The following is a 6,642-nucleotide window of genomic DNA, read 5'->3' as shown; positions in this document are numbered from 1 at the left end:
AGAGAAAGTGAGACAGACAGCAAGAGAGGTGAAGAGGCATCATCAAAACAAGATGGGCGAGAAGGAGCAAATTTAGACTTGATAAAAATGGATGGAGACACAAAAAGAGGACAACAACAAAAGAAAAAAAAATTCAAATTCAATTTTAAATAGCAGGAGCCCTTCTCTCTCTCTGTGATCCTGTCAGTGTTCTTCATTGCCTGGAAGAGTTCTCTCTCTCTCTTTGCAAAGCTCAACAGAAATTAATTGTGTTTCAAGGAACAGTTCAACATGTTTGAGAGATACACACTTTTTGTTTTCTAAAAAAATAGTTAGAGGACAAGATTGATGCCACTCTCATGTCTGCCTGTGAAATATGAGCCGGCAGGCAATTAGCTTACCTTTAAAACCAGACTCAAAACTTATCTTTTTTGCACAAGCATATGACTAGGTTTTAATTAAGTGGTTGTTTGATGGCACCTTACTAAGGAATCGTTTTTACTATTATTATTCTCATTTCTTTTATGATAGTGTTTCTAGTACCTTTTTATTCGATTCCTTTTTATTGATTGTGCGACCTTCTAATCTTGTGTGTTTTATTTTGCTTTTATGTACCTATTAAGTATGTTATGTTATGTTTTTATTGTGTATGATGCTGTCTGATTTTATTTCTGTTTAAGCACATTGGGTCTGCGCCAGTCGTATGAACTGTGCTATATAAATAAATCTGACTTTGACTTTGAAAATGGTAGCAGACAAAAATATCAGATTTGAGAGGAGTGATGAAGCAATGCGTTTTCATCCCAGCTTATCAAATATCCCCATTTTGTCAGTGGACTTTCACATCTACATATTAGGTGTGAGGTATCATCCTGTGTCTACTGTTGACTTTTCAGGCTGCTGCAACCAATGCCAGGATGTCAACAAAAGCGCATGGTTGGGTTTAGAAAAAGCTTCATGGTTTGGCTCTACATTCATAAGGGTAGCAAATACTGGACTGACTGGGTAAAGGTCTGGGGGTTTATTGGACCCATCCACCACCCCTTCTGCCTGCCCAACAGTGACCGTCTAGTCCTTCAGTTTTGTTGTTACAGGCTGTGTTTCAACCTGACGCCATCCAGCAGCATACCACAACATCACAACATGTGTCGTCTGGCCATGTTATGAACTGGCGCCGCATGTCAGTGCACGATACTGCTGCGACAGGTGTTGTCTGGCCGACTGGTGACGTATCATAAGACTGCAAATGGTTTGATCGGCTTTGTTTGTTGTTGGGAACGTTACTTTAAAAAGTAATTCGTTATAATTACTCGTTACTTTGCCCAAAAAGTAACTGAGTTAGTAATTGAGTTACTGCACTATAACAGTAACCAATTACCTGGAAAAGTAACTATATTTTTATAAAATGCTCAAAATGTCAAAATGCTTGGACACCCCCCCTTAATGGAACTGTATGCAATGAAACTCAACATTAAAGTTAAATGAATGAAATTGACGAAATGAATGAAATCATTATTATAAAACATTGTACACTTACCTACACTACACTGCATTGTTGTGTGGGACAACAAGCCATTTTACTTTCACTGACAGTGCTGGTCTGCTTAACAAGATCTGAATGATGAGTAGGCTACATATTTCACACAGAATCTGAATCTGCACAGTCGTCCCCCTCTTGAAGTCGAATCTTTAAATCCTCTCTCTTTCTACAAATCTTTATGATATTATTTCCATATTTTGCCCACTTTGCCCACCATTAATCACGTGATTTAAATGTGACAAGTCTCATTCTCTCGCCGTCACCTATGTGTATGCGGAGAAGGAGAGGGGCGGAGGGAGCAGTCCGACATATTATCATGCGTTTAAATAACTTATTAGACGGATATATATAGCGAAAGGCGACATTTAGAGATCAAGCCCAAATAAGCAACTCCACTTTAGAAACAAGCCCACAAAACTACCAATATTTGTAAGCGCAACTTTACGAACAAACAAGCCGCGGCTAATAAGTGGACCTGACAACTCTGCTTGTGTGCTTGTGAATACCTGCCTTACTCTGCCTCTGATTGGTTTATGATGAAATTTTAATCTCCCTAAGCCAATCATAATCACTTGCATTTGTTGTCTCTCCCTCCCTTTCCCCTCACCTGCCCTCACCAAAGAAAAAAAAAACTTTAGAGCTCCACTGAGATGGAGCTTGCTTGGGTGAAAGCCGCTTCAGTGAACTCAAGTAAAGCCGAGTAATGGTACATTTTATTGTGAATAAAGGTAACGACGTTATAATGGGGGAGACTGTAACTTTTTTAATTACTCATTACTGAAAAAAAGTAGCGCCGTTAGTAACAGCGTGTATTTTTAACACCGTTATTCCTATCACTGCTTGTTACAAACTGAAGCCTCCTGGCAGCATATAATAACGCTGCGATATGTGGCTTTAGCATCAGGTGTCTGAGACCAAAATCACTGACAAAGCAGTAGTATTTGCTAAGCTGAAATAAAAACAGACTGGTAGACTGTGAGAAGTGAAAAAGATATCTATACTTGCATCTGTAAAGCTCACTTATTAAAGGGATAGTTCAAGTTTTTGGAAATGAAGTTGTGTGAAAGGCTTACCATCTGTAGCTCTGATGTGACCGTGTCACTACTCTCAACGAGCCTCCTGCTCTGAGAAATGGCCCGTAGCTTACCGGAGAAAAAGTAGTTCTGAAGATATAAGGGGGACACGTAACCAAAAGGTTTTAAGCTACAAAAAAGTATGCATGTGTTTTGTTAGACTATTTCAATAATTTTAAAACGTCCCCACATTACGTCAGACCTTGCTATCAACTGGGACTATTTTCTGGCCAGTATCACTCCGCCGTGCAGGCCCGCAAGTCAGCACGTGAACAGAAATCAATTAGACAGTTCATCACCACGCCGTGCAGGTGCGCAGGATAGCAACGGCTAACGAAAACTTCATTGGCTGTTTCCAACAGAGAACCAGTAGGCTATTATTAGTGAGGAAGAAGATGTACTAGCCCTATATATACCTACTACTACAGTGCGAACACCGGCTCAGGCTCACGACACACCCTCGTCAACTGCTGTAGGTAAACAGAGGAATACCAAAATGGTGCAAACAGCTGTGGGAATAAAAACATCGCCGGCTCCCAATTCCATCGGTTTCCTGTTACAGATGTAACCCGCAGGCAACTTTGGCTTGTGTCAATTGGGATAATAACTGTAAAAATTAATCTTAGAGTCACTCTTATCCTATAGACATTTCCTTAACCAGTTATAATTTCTCCTTACCTGTGAGGCCCTGGGCTGATAATTGGCGCTGCTGTCAGGTCCCTGTCCTGATAACCTGCCTGGTTTCTCCCTGTCCCTCTTCTATCTATTGCAATAATATAGATAATAAATGTGCAAAGCAAAATTTAGAAATAGAATTAAGAATAGTAGCTGTGACATAGCTGTGGAAATTAATCGCACAGTCACTTTTATGCTATAGATATTTTCTCTCAGCCAGTTATAATCTCTCCTCACCTGTGAAGACCCTGCATGATCATCCTTGCTGGCCTCTGGTCCACTGTCTCCTCCCTGACCCTGCTCTTTTTATTGTGGCAATAAAGATTAAAAACATCTGTGCAGAGCGCAGAGCACAGAAATACGGGAAGTGTGGGGGACATGTCCCCCCCCCCCCCCCTCAAATTACATCCGAGCCTGCACACGCAGATTCTAGATTCAAGGGGGATGCTTTTTGGTCAATTTTCTAACAAAGGGGAAGGCATCCCCCCTCATCCCCCCTCAATTCGACCACTGCCTATGACGTTGTCATTTTCCACTGTCAGTGTCAACATTATAATTATAATCAACTCTATGTTGTAAACAAGAAGTCTGAGCAGAATAACCAACACAATAAATTCTCAGAATGAACAGCCGTATCTTATACTCTAACCCATAACAATAACTAAAATATGTTACACTATTTTCTTTATTTACTACACAGAACACTAGGATGTTTGCTGTACAGAGTTGATTACTTGAATGATAGTTGATTACTCAGAAATTAATGCTTATAGGTCTGTACAGTGAACATCTCTGTTCTGTGTAGTAACCAGTTTTAAGTTTTAAGCACCACTTGAATTCTCACAATGAAAGAACAACAATGTCCTATACCCTTAATCAGCAGTTACTGCTGCTCAGGTCTGTACACTGTATACTGTGAACATATCTGTGTCCTGTATCATAAGCAAAACCACTCGAAGTCTCAAATTTTTTCACAATTCTCATCCTTTTGAGGTGCTGACACTTCAAAACAACTGAATTTTCAGATTTCCATGTTTGCTACTGAACAACCTTATGAACTCATCCATATCCAAGGCCTACGCTCTCTTGGACTCTATACTTAGCACTCCAAGGTGACCCAGTCTTTCATTGTTCATTGTGGTACGCAAGTGATTTTTTTTTTATCAGTTTCACTGCAGAAAAGCTGCATTTACAAGCAACTGTGCTTACAGGTAGGGCCAAAGCAGTTTTGCACAATCTGAAAAGTTCATAGAAGACCTTGTTAAATGGCTCGAGGAACTCTATGAACTCAAGCAAACCAGCTGCATCCAGCTGCCTCCTTTCTCTCCAAGATCCGCTTGGCTTGGTGAGCTTCACCAAGCCAAGCTTCAGATCGTCCAGGTTTGTGTTGTAAATACATCCAAACAAAAACAAAGGAGCCTCCTCTAAAAATCTGTTGCTTTTAGGATTGAGTGCCTGAATCCATTTCATGATACCACAATTGGTGAGCCTCTCTAGCTCAGCATTTACAGTGTCTATGATGGGATAGTAAACAATCATACAAAAATAATCCTTGCCAATGTCACAGTATCGCTGACCAACTGTGGACATGACAACAGTGTTGTTAAGAACAGAGCTTGTTTTTGGTTGCCTTTTAGACATCCTTTCTGTGCTAATGTTGCACTGCTGAGCCATGCTTAGCACTTAAGTCCACAGCAGCTCAAAAGATGATTCATCTCTGTATTTTACTATTGAGTCCTGCAGTGCCTCAGTGAGGTCAACTGCTCTGGCTAGGTCTCGCCACCAGACAATCAGAGATCTCCGCCTTCTGATAGTCTGGGGACACAAAACGGCTGGCAACAAAGCAGCGCCTCTTGCATTTTTGAAAAGGACACGCCTTCTCGGAAATGTGCGCTCCTCATTTTCTCGTCCGCAAGGAAACAAACACAGAGAGCTTGAAAATGGATGCCGAGAGATTTAACTCCATTTTATCAAACATGTGCTCATCCGTGAAGAAAATATTTTTTCCAGCGGATGTCTTAGTTACAACATTATTGAGCTAACTGGAGTAGTTTCATGTCGTATCCGACAACAGGAGGCTTTTAACAGATGACGTCCTGTTACCTTTGCTGCTGCTGTTAGCTGTCCCTGTCAGCTGCAGCCACTGATGCTTTCTAGATATTGTGATTTCCTAAAACAGAATAAATCCCACACATAGCAACATAAAACTGCTTTGCTAGCTCAGTCATGTTGTAACTAAGATATCCGCTGGAAAAGATATTTTTTTCACGGACCGTTTAATGACTTATTACCTATTACAGACACTGCTAACGGCTAACAGGGCTAACAGCTAATGGTTAGCCCAGCTAAACGTGCACACAGAAATAGTAATGTTTGTTCAATCATTGTGTTTATAGACTTTACAAACATCGGGTTAGTCCAAACGGTGATACAATGATTTGAAAAATGTGATATATAGGCTATATATATAGCTAAAAGCTCTGCTGGTTTTCTACCTGGAAGTATTTGTAGACAACAAGGCGATTTCCTCTAACGTTATAGTCCAGCCGGACGGATGAGTCATGGCCTTGTAAAAGATTATGTTTGTTTCTTTTAGTTGGCGAGAATGTGACGCCGCATATGCGACAAACATCCACTGAACTTTGACGGTGTTTTCTGTGAGCACGGCTGAGCCATTTTGTACCGCTACACGTGTTTCTACTGGGACTATGTTCACAAGCACAAGAGTTCAGCGAGCCACCAAAGGACCGCCCTGCAGATTTACTATTGGTTCTGCAACGTAGGGAGTTTTTTTAAACTCTGAAATTGTATCCGCCCATCTAAACACAAAATCAGGGAGAAAGTCGTCAGTCTTTAGTTAAGCAAAGCGTCTAAAGACTGACTTGTGAGTCTACCACTGATGAGGACTCCAGGATATCACTCAAAAACATTGTATCTCCAAGTATTCTTTCTTTCACTTCTGTCTCCATTATTCTCTTCAGCAATGTCATGAAGGACACGTAGAACAGCTGGAAGCCAGTCCATAGGTTTTGACAGGCATAATACCTGCAAGCCCACCTAACATCATTGAATCTCGGCAACTCTCAAGGCTGTATGTCCTTCCACTTCTGGTGGACATATGATCCAGACAGAAATGCATATAGGCACTGCAAGAAAAGAAAAAAAATTGTGACGCTTCTGATACTGCTTTCACTGTGTCCACGATTACCAAATTTAGGCAATGTGCATTGCAGTGCACATAAAAGGAATGCTTAGCCAGGGACTGTATCCTTGCAGACACGTGACTGTGCTTGCCACTCATCACTGAGGCCCCATCGTAGCCCTGCCCCACCAGCTGTTCTCTGTATTCTGAACCGTACTTTTGCAGGCTATTAA

The sequence above is a fragment of the Epinephelus fuscoguttatus genome, linkage group LG2 (assembly GCF_011397635.1).
Source record: "Epinephelus fuscoguttatus linkage group LG2, E.fuscoguttatus.final_Chr_v1".
Lineage (NCBI taxonomy): Eukaryota > Metazoa > Chordata > Actinopteri > Perciformes > Serranidae > Epinephelus > Epinephelus fuscoguttatus.
The sequence above is the reverse complement of the archived record's forward strand: the minus strand, read 5'-3'. Positions refer to the sequence as shown.